Genomic DNA, 20412 nt, shown 5'->3' on the forward strand with positions numbered 1-20412 from the left:
ATGTCGCCAAACACGGACGTGACTATCATGATGCTGTAAACAGAACCTGGATTCATCCGAAAAAATGACGTTTTGCCATTCTTGCACCCAGGTTCGTCGTTGAGTACACCATCGCAGGCGCTCCTGTGATGCAGCGTCAAGGGTTACCGCAACCATGGTCTCCGAGGTGATAGTCCCTGCTGCTGTAAACGTCGTAGAACTGTTGGTGCAGATGGTTATTGTCTTGCTAACGTCCCCATCTGTTGACTCAGGGATCGAGACGTGGTTGCACGATCCGTTACAGCCATGCGGATAAGATGCCTGTCATCTCGACTGCTAGTGATACGAGGCCGTTGGGATCCAGCACGGCGTTCCGTATTACCCTCCTGAACCCACCGATTCCATATTCTGCTAACAGTCATTAGTTCTCGACCAACAGGAGCAGCAATGTCGCGATACGATAAACTGCAATCGCGATAGGCTATAATCCGACCTTACCAAAGTGGGAAACGTGATGGTACGCATTTCTCCTCCTTACACGAGGCATCACAACAACGTTTCACCAGGCAATCGGTTGGAAACGTGCCTCATGTCAGCTCGTTGTAGGTGTCGCCACCGGCGCCAACCTTGTGTGAATTCTCTGGAAAGCTAATCATTTGCATATCACAGCATCTTCTTTCTGTCGGTTAAATTTCGCGTCTGTAGCCAGTAGTGTAGGAGTATGGAAGTCGCATCAGCCCTATGCCCCCCCCCCCCCCCAACCAACAACCCCAACGTACGCCTCTGGACCACTCATAGCGTTACTGGTTCTGAATCAAGTGCAGGAGCCACACAAAGTGGAACGGCCGTCTGTTGCGCCAGGGCCTCGGCGTGCTTGCGGCGAGTGCGCGTGCTTGCAGTTCCGGTGTGCGGCTGCGCTCGCCTCGCCCCACCCCGGCGCAGCGCAGACTTTCGCGCCGCCCTTGGTGGCCGGCGGCGTCCGGCGCCGCACTGCGCCGCACGGGTGGACTCAGTGGAGTGTCGCAGTCGCCCGCCGCCAGCCGCCCGGCCCGCCGCTCTGACCACCGCAGCCGCACCGCCGCGGCACAGTAGCCACGCAGGGACCGGCGCGCGACGCCACGCCGCTACCCGGCCACGGTGAGTGCTCGTCCCTCGCGGGGCTCCTCACAGTCGTTGCTGGAGGCGGTAACGATAAAGCGCACTGGTACCCTAAAACACGTAGCGGTACAACGAAAATAAGTCCCATCATTCTTAGCGAATGTACACCACCTTAAAATGGGAGAAACTGATTTTAAATAGCCGGCCAGAGTGGCCTAGCGGTCCTAGGCGCTACAGTCTGGATCCGCGCGACCGCTACGGTCGCAGGTTCGAATCCTGCCTCGGGCATGGATGTGTGTGATGTCCTTAGATTAGTTAGGTTCAAATAGTTCTAAGTTCTAGGGCACTGATGACCTCAGAATTTAAGTCCCATAGTCCTCAGAGCCATTTACATCACTCCTGCGAGTATTTGTAAAATCTGGCATCCTCAGTATTTTCGTTTCGTTCATCTCTTTTTACCCTTTCCTAATCTCTACACATCAACTAAAGGTAATGGCATTGATAATCTATTTTGCATATTGTAATCTTTGTCCACTCTTGAATTATTTTTATCTCCTCCTTCACGTCCTTTCATAGACTGCATTAATTCACTATCACTTCCAGTACTTGGTTTCCTCAGGTTCTAAAACTTCCTGGCAGATTAAAACTGTGTGCCGGACCGAGACTGGAACTCGGGACATTTGCCTTTCGACAGCAAGTGCTCTACCAACTGAGCTACCCAAGCGCGACTCACGCCCCATCCTCACAGCCTTACTTCTGCCAGTATCTCGCCTCATACCTTCCAGACTTCACAGAAGCTCTCCTGCGAACCTTGCAGAAATAGCACTTCTGAAGGAAAGGATACTGCGGAGAAAAAAATGGTTCAAATGGCTCTGAGCACTATGGGACTTAACATCTGTGGTCATCAGTCCCCTAGAACTTAGAACTACTTAAATCTAACGACATCACACACATCCATGCCCGAGGCAGGATTCGAACCTGCGACCGTAGCAGTCGCGCGGTTCCGGACTGAGCGCCTAGAACCGCTAGACCACCGCGGCCGGCGATACTGCGGAGACATGGCTTAGCCACAGCCTGGTGGATGTTTCCACAATGAGTTTCCACTCTGCAGCGGAGTGTGCGCTGATATGAAACTCAGGTTCTGGTTCTGCTTTTCGTCGTTTCGAATAGTTAACGCGAAGTAAGTGAAACTTCAGGTTGTTCTAGTGGTAAATCAGCTGATACGGAGATACTCTCTTTTGTGAGAGTTCCCTTAACATTCCTATAATTTATGACTGGCTGGCAGCATCAGTGCCGTAGTACTTTCACAGTGTAAACAGCACCGTCAGGTTCTCAAGACCTTCGCAGTAACGTTACCGACTTTCCATCAGAGTCTGTAACGAATTTACTGCAAAATTGTGTTAACAGCCATATGTTAAACGTATCTATGCGTTGTAAATGGATATTCGTCTTCTTGTTTTACTTATCTTTAGTACCGTTTTAGTACCGCAGTCTGGCTTACCTGTCTCTCTCTCTCTCTCTCTCTCTCTCTCTCTCTCTCGTAAGCTACTGTGCTTTGCGTTACGTTATACGAGCAATTCAATTCGTTGTAGATCGACATGTCATAAACATAACTCATCGATTCATTTGCATAAAGAATTGTTCGTAGGAAAGTGTATGGTGGAATGACGGGAAGGTCGGTACAAGGACTTACTGCAGTAGCATAAACAAATATAAAGTGATAGGGGTAGAAAGCAACTTTTTTTGGCAAACGCAACGGTTTATTAGTGATGTTTGGTTTTAATGTATGATACGTTGTATTGTACTCGTATTGTATGGAACTGGGGACCGAGAAACGACGGAGAGGCTTCGTCCCCGCCGTAGTTCTCACTGGTACACAACCCCACAACAGGCTACAGCACTCCACTCACCCCATCCCTGCCCCACATCGAACCCAAGGTTATTTTGCGGTTCGGTCTCTAGTGGACGTATCACACCAGACCAGTGTATCGCCAACGTTTGCGAGGTAGAGTAATTATGGTGTACGCGTAGGCCTACGTGGAGAAAGTGTTCGCGCAGCAATCGCCGACACAGTGTAACTGAGGCGGAGTAAGGGGAACCAGCCCGCATTCGCCGAGGCAGATGGAAAATCGCCTTACACCATCCACAGACGGACCGGCACACCGGACCTCGACAGTAATCCGCCGGGCGGATTCGTGCTGGGGCCGGCGCGCCTTCCCGCCCGAAAACAGTGTGTTAGTCCGCACGGCTAACCGGGCGGACTGTTTATACGTTACTTTATGACCAAGCACAAAGCGATAAGGGGAATACGACGGCAGAATTATGGGTTGTTTCCTTCCGGAAACAGTTGAGTGTTTGACAGTACTGCAGTAGAAGGTGGCTTCTTAAGAACGTTTGTGAACGCTTACATTGTGATAGTTCTAGCAGTATTGTATTCGAACATGTTGCTCTTCAGCAGTCTGTGACAAAAAATCGTTTATCGTTATTGGAGATACTATATGTATCGGTATGCCAAAAAAGTTCGATGGATAGGCCTACAACTAAATGGGGTGGGATACTAAGTGTAAGGCAGTTCATAATCATTTTTGACCACATTTCTCGAGGAGAACAGCGTTTTGGCTAAAAATACTTTAAAAATGAACACACACAAAGTCTCGACTGCAGAAACATTTATTTTGATGTTAACCAGTTTTGGTCAGTTTTTGACCATCCTCAGACCCTCATATCACGATGGTAGACGGTGGCGATGAATGGAGCGGGTGTTGTAACTCCACGAATGCAACTGCTAAAGGTTCGTGGAGTTAAAATACCCGATCCATTCATCGCCACCGTCTACCATCGTGGTATGAGGGTCTGAGGATGGTCAAAAACTGACCAAAACTCATGATATGAGTGTCTGAGAATGCCCAAAAAACGACCGAAACCGGTTACCATCAAAATAAATGTTTTTGCGGTCGAGGCTGTTTGTGTGTCCATTTTTAAAGTACTTTTATCCAAACCGCTGTTCTCCTCGAGATATGTTGTCAAAAATTATTGTGAACTGCCTTACGTATGGTTTTCCATCTCTTCTAGTTGTACCCGTCGCACGTTTTTGGCGTACCGATACATACAGTATCTCCATTTTTAAAGCAGTTCATAATATTACCTACTTCCGACTGTTGAATGCACGAGGAAAACCTGTTTTGCATGCTTCAGGGTTCTGAAAATGATCTTCGGCGCGGGAAAACCTAGTACCTACCGGAAAATTGCTCGAGGACATGCTCAATGTGAACGCGTTAAACTTTCATAACAGAACCACCAAGGACCGCCGAAAGGAACGAAGGAAGGCAGTATGGTGTTAATTGTTCCATCTCCCGGCGGAGGTTCGAGTCCTCCCTCGGGCATGGGTGTGTGTGTTTGTTCTTAGGATAATTTAGGTTAAGTAGTGTGTAAGCTTAGGGACTGATAACCTTAGCAGTTAAGTCCCATAAGATTTCACACACATTTTTGTTCCATCTCGATGAGGTCATAAAGTCGGAAAACATGATAGAAAAGGCAATCGGAGATGGACTCCCGAGGAGAAACGATCTGACATTGCTCTTAGAAGAGTTAGGGTGATTTGAACTTAATTAATTCCATCCGAATTCGAGATCATTTCGCTAACTAGTACGTCGCTCGGACACAAAAGAACCAAATGCAGTTGGCTTATGGGAGGCAATGTAAGCGACTCTGTGAGAATTGTTCCTTTTTGTAAGGTGTCGTGGTAGTAAATGACTGACATATCACGTTTCTGCTATCGTACGATGGTCTGGACGTAGGATGTGCTTTAGCGCCACTGATGACTTGTTCCCTTGAGTTTTTACAGAAGCTAGGCATTATGACGATCCTGGCCTGGGGTTGTTGGACCACCTGGTGCAGCTCAGTGCGTTTCGCGCCACTGCGGTGACCTGCGAGTCTGTGATGAAGATGAGATGAAATGAGTAGGGCAACACGAATACCTAAGCCCCAAGCGAAGAAATTCTCCGACGCGCCCGCGAATCGAATTCAGGACCGCGCCATCTAAGGGCAGCAACGCTAGCCAACAGAACGTAACCTGTGGACATTAGACGTTGTAAAGCTTGCATGTTGAAGCGTACTCATATTACGTAGTCAGAATTGCCCAAGTGGCGATTAGCTAGTTGATATTACAGACGTTTCTACGTCTGCATCTACTTCACAAGCCATTGTACATTGGGTGATGGAGTTTTGTTGCACGAATATTACCGATCTTCTGCCCTGTTTCATTCGCATTTGGGACAATGGATAACTGAATATCTCTCGACGCACGCCATAATCTCTGTTTTACGATGGAAGCAATGTCGCACAGTACTCTTCGAATACCAATTACCTAATATTATGCAGTAGGGTTTCATCAAAAAAACGCCGCCTCTTTTTAACGAAAATCCGAATTTTGTTCTGTCACTTTTCTATTGGCTATATCGAACTATAAATGTACTGTGAGTGTATGAATTCACTTGATGTTTGCTTTCGTGCATCCTTGATAAGATCTCTAAACGCTTGAACAATCGTCTAGAATTGGCCACAGTAGCTCCTTGTATGCAGTTTTCTGTACAGATGCACTGTGACTAAGTGTTCCATTACTACTACGTACGACTGATTTGGCATGTTTGCGTCATTTGTGTCAGTGTACGTATTTACCACTAATCATATTTATAGACTATTCCTTCGGTATTTGGAGGAACATAGACATATTAAGTACTGAAATACACAGTATTTAAGTTCCACACGCTGGCCGCTGTGGCCGAGAGGTTCTAGGCGCTTCAGTGCGGAACCGCGCCTCTGATGCGGTCGCAGGTTTGAATCCTGCTTCGGGCAGGGATGTGTGTGATGTCCTTAGGTTAGCTAGGTTTAAGTAGTTCTAAGTCTAGGGGACTGTATAGGCCTCATCTGTTAAGTCTCATAGTGCTTAGACCCATCTGAACCATGTTCTACAAAAATATATATTTTATAGTTCGGCTTTTTAAGGCACCCTCAGACAACTTAATAGTAAACAGATAGTTCACACAAAATAAGCGACATTTTATCCAGTAGTGGAAATCAGTATAAAGGCATGGACCCTGCGAAAGTAATGTACAATGTCTGAAGCGTACAAGTATAGTATTTGTTATGAAAGTAGTAGATACGTATAAGACATCAACAATCACGACGGAATTATATAGCTTCCTTCATAACACGAGTAATAAAATAAGGCTTTTGCATTTCTTGTGTGGAAATTAGTATAAAGGCACACACTATCCTGTTGTGTTAGTTCTTTGTCCAATCTCAATTCTTCCCAATTATGTCAGAAATTCTCTACGGCACTGATTTTCTTATCGTTCCCCAAAGGTTTTCCGCGGGTTTCAAATCCAGCCTAAGTGCAGACCAGCGCAAGACATCGATATCTTTTGAAAGCACTTTTTTGTTGTTGTGCAGAAACTTGCACGGATGTATTATCTTGTTGAAAAATTACACTGTCGCGCCCTAGGTCTTCATACATTGTAACCCATTCTGTCTCTAGCATCTCAGCGTACATATTAAGGTTCATACTAGTATTCATCCAAGCAATACGTGATTTACATTTGGTGCAGAATGTTGCCCAAATCGTAACACTTCCACCACCAAAATATCTGCTCATTCTTGACTGCCGCTTTGTTCTCAAATCATGCCAATCATACTGAAAATCATCCAGACCATCCAAATTAAACTTCTTCTTGTCACAGAGTCTCAATCTAGCCAATTATGTTTGGATGCTAGAGCAGGTTTCTGAAGTCGTTTCTTGAATGTAAAGTGCTTTCATTTGACAAAATTTTCCTGTACACGTCTGGCAGTTACTGGCGACTGCAAATCAGCAACAGGTTGAGAAGTATAACGCTTTGTAGCCCTTGCTTTGCGCATAAACGATTTCGATGCCTCAGTTAATTTTCTGCTTTATCCACACTTCCCGTCTGCCTATATCGTGCGCCGAATTTTCCGAAATCATAAATCAATATACTTGCAGGTTTCAACTTCTTGGCGTTTTGACGAATTTTGCTTTAACAGCACAATCTAACCTATTATGTTTGGATGCTAGAGCAGGTTTCTGAAGTCGTTTCTTGAATGTAAAATGCTTTCATTTGACAAAATTTTCCTGTACACGTCTGGCAGTTACTGGCGACTGCAAATCAGCAACAAGTTGAGAAGTATAACGCTTTGTAGCCCTTGCTTTGCGCGTAAACGATTTCGATGCCTCAGTTAATTTTCTGCTTTATCCACACTTCCCGTCTGCCTATATCGTGCGCCGAATTTTCCGAAATCATAAATCAATATACTTGCAGGTTTCAACTTCTTGGCGTTTTGACGAATTTTGCTTTAACAGCACATCGTAAACGTTTTCCACGTGGCTTCGTCACAATTACGGCTTATGTACACAATACGCACTATCCTACCTGCAGGAAAGACTCGTACTCACACACCGCACAGAGCATTTATACCGAGTTCCGAAAAAATGGTTCAAATGGCTCTGAGCACTATGGGACTTAACATCTGAGGTCATCAGTCCCCTAGAACTTAGAACTAGTTAAACCTAACTAACCTAAGGACATCACACACATCCATGCCCGAGGCAGGATTCGAACCTGCGACCGTAGCGGTCGCGCAGCTCCAGACTGTAGCGCCTAGAACAGCTCGGCCACTCCGTCCGGCACACCGAGTTCCACCCTCTACCACCTGAACAGTTGTGTCTTGTCATATACTGTACAACTGACTCAAATGCGATACCATTTGATTGCGTTTGTCAATATAGTGGATCTTATATTATTTCATATACACTGTGCGCAATATGCCAACTGGCAATGCTAATTTTCGTTCAAATATCCATGCCTTTATACTAATTTGTACTACTGTAGCTGTTTATAGCTATAGCTGTAGCTGATTAATTCTGCATACTTCATTTTTCAATACATAACGTTAATCTTGTAATAGGGCGTTGTTGGTTCTTTCTCTTTGACATTGCATTTACCCACAGTAAAAGAAACCAGTAAAAGAAACCAGCCATTCATGACACCAAGTGAAAATATTTTCTAAGTCGCTCTGCATTTCTTTAGGATCATATTGCTTCGACAGCGTTCTGTGAACAGTGTAATAAAGCTGTTGACCCTGTCTGATAATTCGTTTACATATACTGAGAACATCAGTTACCTTGGGTATTTTCGTTTCTGTTGAATTTTGCTGTCTAGTATAACGTACTTGATGCAATTGTTCACATTTTCTTCGACCTAATATCAAATTGGGAAGTTAGGCGCTCGTTGGAAACGACAATGCGGCTTGAATCTGGCCGAACTGATCAAATTATTCTGTGCGTTGTTCACACTATAATATTTGAAAACTGACGTTCCGCCTTTGCAGCCTTCCTATGCAGGCAATAGCCACGGACTTGTAGTCCTTCATTCAACACGCGATGATAAAAAAAAAATCACGTTCGTATTCATAGGTTTTCAAGTACTTCGATTCAAGAAACAGCCATTGGCAATAACGTGTTGATAGCAGTGGTTGGCAACGACTGTCCCGGATTGTAATAGCAGATGTCAAATTTCAGTTCAGTATTGAAGATTGATAGCTACCAACACAAAACACCACTTCAACACAAACTGGGCTACCTCCTCTCGCCGCATGTCACGTGGCACAGAGGTTAGCTTGGGTGTATAAACACCTACGTCAGACACACTCAAGCGTGTAAAAAAGGTCACGTCACCTCATAGTTACGGTAAAATTTCGAACACTCCGAGGCAAGGCACAAGAATGTCGAGAAACACTTGAGCCAATAATCCTCGCTTTATATCATGGCATCGTTCATGCTGATGGTGAAGGTATTCTCTATTTAGGGCAAGGTCACATGCAGTGAAATAGGACCCCTGATATAATAACCACTACATTTCATTCGTAAACGGTACATGTATGTATTATCCAATCATATGACACCTAAACATTTCGCAGGCAACCTGTCCATTCATTTATAAAATGCACCAACCTATCAGCACCGAAATGTATCAGAATCGGGAAACATATCACGAATATAAGGGCCCTTGTATTGGGACCACTGACCCCAGTTCTATGGTGGCCGCCCGGGACACCAATAGTGAATTTAGGGCAGCTTATGGCTCTGAGCACTATGGGACTTAACAGCTCAGGTCATCAGTCCCCTACAACTTAGAACTACTTAAACCTGACTAACCTAAGGACATCACACACATCCATGCCCGAGGCAGGATTCGAACCTGCGACCGTAGCGATCGCGCGGTTCCAAACTGAAGCGCCTAGAACCGCTCGATCACTCTAGCCGGCTAGGGCAGCTTAGTCCTAGCTTCGAAAAACATCCGTCAGTAGTTGGCAGTTAAGTGGTCAAAGATCAGGTGTTCTCTCCAGCTCGCACATGTTTCACGCGGCCCGTGTCTTAGTTACGGTACCTAAATAAAACGCACTGATTAAATTTCGCACGAGCGTAGGCTTCATCGTCTAGAGAAGCCTTCAAAGATAAGAAGCAGAACATTATAGCATTCATTTATACGGCTTATTCACAGTAACTGCACTTCCCATTTCGCAGGAATTACTGAATGTCTGCGGATTTCACTGAACGCTCTATCGTTGTAGCGTGACTGTAGCAGTTACGGTGGTTATTCTTAGCGGCATTCCGGCACTTTCCCTCCAGTGCATGGTTCCAGTAGAAATGTGGTACTCCCACGTACACTCTGAAATACACTTTTACTAGGAGCCCATACTCTTGGCGCAACTGTTCCGCTTACTAAATAAAAACATCGATTTCGCTAATGACTATTTTTCGTCCATCTTGGACATGCGAAAAGTTAATTTTGCCATGAGATCAGCATTGAATCTACATGGCACATTCTCGTCTTTATTATTGGTCTGCAGATCTGTATAAAGAGTGCCAGGATATTGATATATTTCTGACGTCACCGTGTATCACAAACTAAAACATAATACCTCTAAGACTAATTACAGTTTGCTATTAATTTTAAGAGCTTTCATTAATTAATTTTTGTGTTCCATAAGTTATAATACTTATTGGTGGATTTTACCAATTCGTAAACGATTTAAATAGCGAGAGGAAAAAGTCCTCAGAGTAGATGTTTACAATGTACAAGACGTGGTTGTGTAGTGTCCTCGATAGTTTCGTACGAGATGCGTATTTGGAATTCGAAAGCTTGCCGTAGCTTATGGGGAGTTTCACACGCGGAAGAAGATGGTAGATCAGCGGGAAAAAGCTTGAAAAGGGAAGAAATCTGCTGAATTTAGACGGTGTACTAGATACCCGCTCCACTCAGGTGTAAAAAAAGAGAAATCGAAAGCATGGCAGTGTCGTTTTTCTCAGTTCGGAGGCCGTCCGTAGCGGCATTGTCCTGTAATTACGCAAGTTTCTCTCCACCTCTCCGTACGAAAGCGTCTTGGAAAACCGCAGTGTGCTCGGTGGAAGTTACCATCGAATAAGCGAAAGCCAAATGTTTACTTTAATCGCACTGTTATCAAGGTAGGTTGCGGAAATCCTGTGGTACTGAATGGTAGAAACCCGACACCTTCTAATGAAACAGACTGTCGAGTACTGACTTACATTTCAGTTTAAGTTACAGAAATTTCATTATGTTACGTTGCTTACCCATATGGAAGGAACCAGGGAATGAGATAATTTCTATTCTTTCGGCGTTGCCCGCGATGGGCAAATAACGGGGGATTTCTACAAGGAAGAAGACAGCCATTTCTTTCGTGTTTCTCCCAGATCAATTGGTGTTTTCGGAAGCACTGCTGAACAAGGAAACGCGAACAGCAGATGTTAAAGTGTGTAAACGCTGTAAGCGCCTCGACACAGTTCTCAAGGAGTTAGATGCATCAGCAACTAGACAACGATGCCCTATATTTTCTGCTGCAAGCAGCAGCTGACGAGCTGGGAAAGACATGTGATGTGAGACCAAATGGGACTGTGACCACTTCGAGGTGTCAGAATCGGCAGGGAGTAACCGAATTAGGAAAGACCAAACGCACTTGACTAGAATCGCCTACAACCTCGACGGAGGCTTAACACCACACAAGGCGAAATGGATACATATGACGTATGCGGCTGGTCCCGTCGGAGGTTTGAGTCCTCCCTCGGGCATGGGTGTGTGTGTTTGTCCTTACGATAATTTAGGTTTAGAAGTGTGTAAGCTTAGGGACTGATGATCTTAGCAGTTAAGTCCCATAAGATTTCACACCCACACACACACACATATGACGTAGTTTTATTAATACTTCATGAATAATTATACTCTTCGTTTAGTGAGTGTATCGTCTTCTTCTATTTTTTAATGTAGTAGCAATATTGTTATTAGAGAATGTATATAAATGCACACAACTAGTCATCAAAACTGATGGTCGTTAATGTAAGCATAAACTATAGGTGACTGTGTGATGAAACAAACCAAGAGCCAATTGAAAAAAGGAAATCGAACAATCATTTCACTTTGGAAGTATTGCTCATGATTTCTAATGACACCATCAGTTATTAAATCTAAGTAACTGTATCGGTTTCGTTCTTTCAGACCCCTGTATAAATTTCTGACAGTGTAATAATTTTTAAATCCATGAAACGTGCATAATATAATGCAGTGAGTCAGTACTAAGTATGACACGAATGGTATACATGTAATATATGTTTATTACTAATGAAGAATATTTATTTTTGCGGAATGAAAGAATGTTATCTTTATTTGTATAAGCACTAACTGAATGTTTTTCTTTTTGCCTTCTTAGCTCGATTTTAATTTATTTTATTTGTTCGTCGAAGGCCGTAGCTGAGAACATTTAGGCTCGCATTCTTTCCCATGTGATGACAGTATGCGTTGTTGATGCCACAGGCATATCACGTGCAATGATGTGATAAACTTAGATCTCTGCGCCAGATGTCAGCGATGTTCAGAGTGCGTTCACTTTGCTTGGCTTGAATAGGTGAATCTTTCCTCGACGAATGGAAAATGTTTGAGGGATTATTCACATCCCATATGGTACACTGTTGTAAAAAGTTTATTCCCAATCCCAGTGAACGTGGAGTGGATCTATGGAACTTTTAGATGTGCTTATTTACGAAGGTATTACCGTAGGTATTTGTATTACAACTAAGGCAGTCTCCTGAAGAACTGAGTTAGCATTGGGGAAGTGGACCGATTTTGAATTATTGGAACAACAGTGCCTACAGAGAACAGCAATCGAGGCTGTTCACTCGCTGTTTTGATAACCAGTCAGGTTTTAGTCCCCCATTCCAGAATTTCCTTAACTTTTGACAGACAGTTCACAATTCCTAGGAAGCTAAAGGTCGCCACCTAGTGAGTGCATGGCTCATGTCGCTGGTGCAGTAGCAGGATACTAAGGAGGGAAATTTTCCCATGATTTTAGATTTAAATTTTCGAGTAATCATAAATAAACATCACAAAATACAACTTCTTTGGTGTTAAGAGTACATTTACGTCAGTTAATAGAGAAAATTCGTTCCATGACCGCTAGCGAAGACTAATGACATTTAATATACCCGAACAGCGACTTACAACACGTACAACTAGCTCTTATTGCTTTTGAAAACCAGTGATTCAAGGCAGTGGATACGACTTGTTTTTTTTCGTCTACAGTTTCACAGCAAGTGTTAAACGACGCCGATAATTTCTAGAGGTATTTATAGCCGTGAATGTCATTTCCCTACACGTGTTCCTTGCCTTTAGAATTCCAGTAGATCATTAGTCAAATGCTGCTTGGCAAGGCAGAATGCCGTTATCTTGAGTATGAGCTGTTAGGCAGTCCCCTTTTCCTGTTAGAGCCACGAACAGAATTCTTATCCAAAAGTTGGCAAAGTTTTCGTGAAACAGCGTAAATCAAAATGCTGATGGACACCTTCCGAACACTTTTATTTTGATGGAATAAGAAGTTCACTGCAATTGCCAGTAATTTCTTAATTTATTGCACGACCGGTTTCGAAGTATAAAATTCATCTTCAGGTGCCGCCAAATGATTATAGGAGTGTAAACGTGTGACGGTCGGACTAGTCAGTCATGGGAGGTCACACTCATGGCGGTCTCACCCACTGCAATGGCCGGCCGCCTTGGCTGAGCGGTTCTAGGCGCTTCAGTCTGGAACCGCACGACCGCTACGGTCGCAGGTTCGAATCCTGCCTCGGGCATGGATGTGTGTGATGTCCTTAGGTTAGTTAGGTTTAAGTAGTTCTAAGTCTAGAGGACTGATGACCTCTGACGTTGATTCCTATAGTGCTCAGAGCCACGTCAAACACAGTCGTACTCTCCAAGCGGGCGCTGTGGCGTCAGTCCTTTGTTTGATGTGGATGTGATCCCCACTGACTGATTTGCCCGACAGCCAGACATTTCTGTTCTTATAATTACGTGGTGGCACCTTAAGATGAAACTTTATGCTTCGAAACCGGTCGTGCAATAAATTAAAAAATTACTAGCAACTGGCGCGGACTTTTTATTCTATAAATATGTTTCTCAGTTGCGGATGTTCAAGTGATCAAATACTCAAATACTGTTAATTTTGCATGGAGTTCGATGCTGAGGACATAGCGAAATATTTTGGAATTTTTCATGTTTGCAAAAAAAAAAAAAAAAAAAAAAAAAAAGAAGATTAGCCATTGCAGTACGTCACTTGATAGCATACTTGATGTGTACGCTGAAAACGTTAGATGATTAATTACACCGCTGACGATTTACTTTAGTAGGAAAAGATTTCTGCAGCTACATCTACTACATCTGTCCTCCGTTAAGTCGCCTTACGGTGTGTGTTGGAGAGCATTTCTGCTACCACTGCTTTTTCCCCCTTCCCTGTTCCATTTACGGATGACGCGATGGAAGAACAGGTTTTTCACTGCAGTTACTGTCTGCAGTGATTTATGCCTAGTAGTGTAGTCGAGCAATAATGGATCTCTTCGCCTGCTTTCCGCAATAGTTTACATGTGTTTACGTTCAGGATCATCTGTTAGTGCACCAGTCATCGATTCTCTGCAGTTCCTCTTGCAGTTCGCTTAGGTCTCCTGACGCTGCAACATTGCTATAGACAAGAGCATCGTCCACGAGCAGCGTCACGCTGTCTCCAACGTTATCCACTGGATCAGTGGTCGTCGAACTGCGGCTCGTAGTTCTTAGCCGTGTTTTATAATCATATGCACCTGGTCACTAACTTGGTGAGCGCGGAACGGTGTCAAGACTTCCAGAAGTCAAGGAACACGTCATCAGCCTGAGCGTCTGTGTCTACGGCGCTCTAGAGCTTCCTGACCAACACAGCCAGCTGAGTTTTGCAACATCTCTCTTTTGCTGACTCCAAGTTGATTTTTATTAGATAAGATTTTCGTTTTCCAGAAACGTCATAACGTGTGAGCACAAGATATGTCCTATAATTCTACAACGATGCTGGCCTGCAACTATGCGCGCCTGCGCGATGACCCTTCCAAAAAAAAGAATGACCTACTTTTTTTCCTAATCGTTAGGTACCCTTTGTTGATCCAGTGGCTTACGGTAAACGACTTGGGAAGAGAATGGTCCTGTTTAACGAACGTTCCGAACCTGTCTGGAATCTGAAAAAAGCGTCATAATACCTCCCTGAGTTGCTGGTAAATTCCTTTATTTACAGACTAGTTTCAGTCGTCTGACCATCATCAGGTTCATAAAAGTCTTCACAGCATCATGTCTGGTGAATTATAAAATCATTACCGCCAAGTGATAAAACCATGAGTTACATACATCATATCGTAATATAAATCACATCCTCAATCTATAAAAACTGTGCTAGGTCGTGTACTTATTCATGTTAAAACCATCATCGGCGTTAAACGCTGTGAACAGATTTATATAAAACAGAGGCGACTGAGTGTGTATATTACCTAGCACAGTTTTTGTAGATTGGCGATATAATTTAAATTATGAGATGATAACGGTCGATAACGAATTGTTTCTTCACTTGGCGTTAATTGTTTTATACTTCACTTAACCTGAAGCTGTGAATACTTTTATGAACCTGATGATGCTCAGACGACTGAAACTTGTTATGTAAACAAAGGAATTTACCAGCAGCCCAAGGCGGTAATATGAGATTTTTTAAATATATAAGAACTGTGAAGCGCCACCTCCTGAAAATGTTTGGAATCATTTGGGGGAAACCCAGATAAATGTAAATCAGAACGACCAGGTCGGCATCAAACCTTACTCTCCGGGACACGAATCTACACTCCTGGAAATTGAAATAAGAACACCGTGAATTCATTGTCCCAGGAAGGGGAAACTTTATTGACACATTCCTGGGGTCAGATACATCACATGATCACACTGACAGAACCACAGGCACATAGACACAGGCAACAGAGCATGCACAATGTCGGCACTAGTACAGTGTATATCCACCTTTCGCAGCAATGCAGGCTGCTATTCTCCCATGGAGACGATCGTAGAGATGCTGGATGTAGTCCTGTGGAACGGCTTGCCATGCCATTTCCACCTGGCGCCTCAGTTGGACCAGCGTTCGTGCTGGACGTGCAGACCGCGTGAGACGACGCTTCATCCAGTCCCAAACATGCTCAATGGGGGACAGATCCGGAGATCTTGCTGACCAGGGTAGTTGACTTACACCTTCTAGAGCACGTTGGGTGGCACGGGATACATGCGGACGTGCATTGTCCTGTTGGAACAGCAAGTTCCCTTGCCGGTCTAGGAATGGTAGAACGATGGGTTCGATGACGGTTTGGATGTACCGTGCACTATTCAGTGTCCCCTCGACGATCACCAGTGGTGTACGGCCAGTGTAGGAGATCGCACCCCACACCATGATGCCGGGTGTTGGCCCTGTGTGCCTCGGTCGTATGCAGTCCTGATTGTGGCGCTCACCTGCACGGCGCCAAACACGCATACGACCATCATTGTCACCAAGGCAGAAGCGACTCTCATCGCTGAAGACGACACGTCTCCATTCGTCCCTCCATTCACGCCTGTCGCGACACCACTGGAGGCGGGCTGCACGATGTTGGGGCGTGAGCGGAAGACGGCCTAACGGTGTGCGGGACCGTAGCCCAGCTTCATGGAGACGGTTGCGAATGGTCCTCGCCGATACCCCAGGAGCAACAGCGTCCCTAATTTGCTGGGAAGTGGCGGTGCGGTCCCCTACGGCACTGCGTAGGATCCTACGGTCTTGGCGTGCATCCGTGCGTCGCTGCGGTCCGGTCCCAGGTCGACGGGCACGTGCACCTTCCGCCGACCACTGGCGAAAACATCGATGTACTGTGGAGACCTCACGCCCCACGTGTTGAGCAATTCGGCGGTACGTCTACCCGGCCTCCCGCATGCCCACTATACGCCCTCGCTCAAAGTCCGTCAACTGCACATACGGTTCACGTCCACGCTGTCGCGGCATGCTACCAGTGTTAAAGACTGCGATGGAGCTCCATATGCCACGGCAAACTGGCTGACACTGACGGCGGCGGTGCACAAATGCTGCGCAGCTAGCGCCATTCGACGGCCAACACCGCGGTTCCTGGTGTGTCCGCTGTGCCGTGCGTGTGATCATTGCTTGTACAGCCCTCTCGCAGTGTCCGGAGCAAGTATGGTGGGTCTGACACACCGGTGTCAATGTGTTCTTTTTTCCATTTCCAGGAGTGTATTATCGAACGACCGCGCCACCCCACAAGGAAACTCTTTCGTCAAGAGTCTGACACTAAGATGTTGCACAAAATAAGAGCAGTGTGGCCACTGTCACACAAAACAGTTTCAGTCAGAGGTACAATAATATCGTGTGGGCAGTGTTAACTAGGAAGTGTCAGAATTATTAATGGTGGTTCAATTTCGACTGATAAAACTACATTAAATCAGACGCAGATGTATTGGAAATAAACATGCAAGGATCTAAGCACATATCCCTGAACAGAAGAGGATGTACAGTGCACCGAAGAGCGATGTTCAAATCTCTGACAGGCCATCGTATTCAAGAGTTTCCGTAGTTTCCCTACAGAACACAATTGTCATTATGATAGCTCAAACAACACCACGGTCGATTTTTTGTCGCATCCTTGTCCAGTCCGATCTTGACGGTCATCTCATATGACCTCTATACGTGCTTTCTTAACAACCTTAGTGAAGTCAGAGACACGCCTTCCTGCTTCATTTGCGACACGGAGCTGCCGTCTCCGCATTGCGGCCTTGTATTGCAACCGGTGCGGACCGCTCGTGCCACGATGTCCTTGTCCTGAGAGAGAAGGTGTTACGCTAATGATACCTTTGTCAAAGGAGAACATTTTAACAACACTGTGCTCACTTTCTTTCCTCCTTGGATTGATGCTTCAATGGATCTGGAACTAATCGGTAAATAAAATGACCTCGGTATCTGCCTTACCATCCTTTCCCTTCCACCAGCTAGGCAGTTATTTATATACTGCATTTTTTTCTGACGCTATAAATTTTTCTGTTTCTCTGTGGTCACTAATGCCTAAATTACGAGTCAAATTCTAGATTTTAAAATGCTTTATTCACAGTATATGTACGTTATCCTTGGTACTTCTAGATACAATTGGCCATTAAAGTACTTCCTCCTTTCATGTTTTTCGGTGATCGTTCTTGTGACTGGTTTGATGCGAACCAGTACGGCGGCTTCTCCTCTGCCAACCTTCTTTTCTAGTGTTCCCATAGTCCATTATTCACTTTGTACAATGCTGTGCTGTAAACACACATTCTCAATTGGAAATTTGTGGTAAGTTCTGTGGTACCAAACTGCTGAGGTCATCGGTCCCTCGGTTTACACACTACTTAATCTAACTTAAACTAACTTACACTAAGGACAACACACACACCCATGTCCAAGGGAGGACTCGAACCTCCAACGAGGGCAGCCGACACATTCTCAGAAATTTCTTCCTTAGGCCTTTATAATACTGGTAGACTTATTTTGCCGAAGAACGTTGTCTTTCTACGTGCTAGTAATTTTGTTCCAAATGGAGCAGAATTCCTTCACTATGCCAATGTCCTGGTCCCCAGTTTTAATGTTAAGTTAATCGCTAATCTCGTTTCTGCTACTCTTTGTTACTGCCATGTTCGGTTTACTCGGAAACAATATTCTGTGCTCATTAGACTGTTCATTCCAGTCATGGTTCCTGTAATCCTTTCTCACTTCCACTTGGGATGATAATGTCATTCATAAATCTTTTCACTGATATCCTCTTCCTCTGAATTATGATCCCACGCTTGAAACTTTCTCTTATATCCGTCACTGCTTCTCCGCTGTACTGCTTCAACACAGACAGAGAAAGACTGCCTCGCTGTGTTACACCTTTTTTAATCCGAGAATTTTACGTTTGGTCTTCCTTTCTCATTGTTTCCTCTTGGTCCAGTGAGCTATTGCATATTACCCATTTTTCTCTATAACTTAGTCCTTTTTCTCCGAGCACTTTAAACACTTTCTAATATTTTTACGTTGTCAAACGCTTTTCCTACTGTGATAAATACTATTAAGGTGTTGATTTTTTGAAGTCTTGTTCCCACTGTGAAGCGTTCCTTGCATATTATATAAAAATACTCTAAGAAGCACTTTGAATTATTAAGATAAAATCTATTATTTAACAGACTGCGTATGAAAATAATCTTATCTTTTGGTTCATTAATGTATCGGTTATTTTGATAAAAAAATTGACCATTAGCCTGCTTTAACCCTGTTCATCTTATCGAGAACGTGCAATAATCCGTTATCACGGACGCAATGCGCATCTGGAAATTTCATGGGTCTCTTTACTGTAAAATTTACGTCTTTGTTTCAGGATTCAGATTTTATCAAGTACTGTGAAAAGTCCGGATTGCGGGTTATTTGTCCGGTGCTCCTTGCTTCTACCAGTTGTCATATTTAGAAACAGATACAAAAAGTATAAAAAAGAACTATCGACTGCTTACGTATTCCATTACTAAAATTACCTTCACTTACATCGCAGTCTCAAAAAAAATTTCAAACGAAAGTATAACTATAACAGAAGGAAAAAAGTAAATTGTGTTCGCTTTTGGCAGGCTTTCAGTCGGAATCAAGAAACTTATTTACGGCCTTTTCTCGTGTGTACTCCCAGATGTACTGTGTGGCAATAAACATTTCCGGTTCCGGTGTATTGGTAATGTTTTTAGTGTATAAAAATTGATCTTTTTCTAGCAAAATTTTACGTTGTGGAAATTCAGGGCTGCCTTAATGCCTTCCCTCTGACGACAGTCGGCATTACTCAACAGTACTTTCTAATGAGTTACTTAGTTTTTTACCATGAAATAAAAAAAAACAATTTGTCTCCAGTTTTTAATGTTCTTGAATTTATGAGAATGTTTCGGCAGATTCAGCTTGGGACCTCGTTCTATCGAGAAATTGAATAATTGTCGTAACCATGTTTTGCATGTTTTGATCTTCATCTAGAAAGATCTGACATTTAGGTTATTGCTATTTTTCCTTTGAATGTAATGCATCTCATCGTCTTTCTTGCATTAATGCACGGTTCCATTTTATTTTTCACTTTGCAATAAGGTGAATGTTCGGACAGTGGTAGTTTTGTGTGTTGCCTTGGTTTTGCTTTCTGTTCATTCGCAAGAAGTGGCTTCCATCTGAAGTAGGAATTCATGAATGCAGCGCATCACTAATAAAGTATTGACGAAAACAAACAATATGACGATAGGGGAACCATGATTTTGACGATGAGCGCTTTGTTTTGAGATGTGTGTGTGTTTCGATTGTTAGCTAATGTGACACTTTCCTAATCGTAGTCTGTGCAGTGATTGCTACCGCACCACGAAGTCTTTCGAAGACAGAGATATGCGAAGAAGGTAGGCGCCTTATCGGCAGAAATTAACGAATACATAGAGCATAAAGGACGTTATTTACGATTGAAAAGTGGAATCTCTGCTCGGACAAAATCCTAGCGATAGAAGTACGTCAATATTACCCCGTCCGGCAAGCCGCGCGGTCCAACGCGCTGCTTCCCGAGCGGGAAGGAGTGCCTGTCCCCAGCACGAATCCCCCCCCCCCCCCCCTTCCCACCGATGTCGAGGTGCGGTGTGCCGGCCAGCTTGTAGATATTTTTAAGGCGGTTATCCATCTACCTCGGCGAACGCGGGCTGGTTGCCCTTATTCCGCCTCAGTTAACACAATGTAGGCGATTGCCGGCCAGTGTGGCCGAGCGGTTCTAGGCGCTTCAGTCTGGAACCGCGAGACCGCTACGGTCGCAGGTTCGAATCCTGCCTCGGGCAGGTTAGTTAGGTTTAAGTAGTTCTAAGGGGACTGATGACCTCAGATGTTAAG

General features: G+C 44.3%; 1 protein-coding gene across 1 annotated transcript in view; it reads left to right on the forward strand.

Annotated features, from left to right (window-relative positions):
- Positions 1 to 1000: 1000 nt before the first annotated feature.
- The window catches only part of LOC126236294 (sodium-dependent nutrient amino acid transporter 1-like), a 180360-nt gene continuing 160948 nt past the window's right edge, over positions 1001 to 20412 (forward strand). Inside the window, exon 1 of the mRNA XM_049945484.1 lies at positions 1001 to 1116. The gene's annotated coding sequence lies outside the window, so the exon portion shown is untranslated. The remainder of the gene's footprint in view (positions 1117 to 20412) is intronic.

This window comes from Schistocerca nitens, chromosome 2 (genome assembly GCF_023898315.1).
Source record: "Schistocerca nitens isolate TAMUIC-IGC-003100 chromosome 2, iqSchNite1.1, whole genome shotgun sequence".
Classification (NCBI taxonomy): Eukaryota; Metazoa; Arthropoda; class Insecta; order Orthoptera; family Acrididae; genus Schistocerca; species Schistocerca nitens.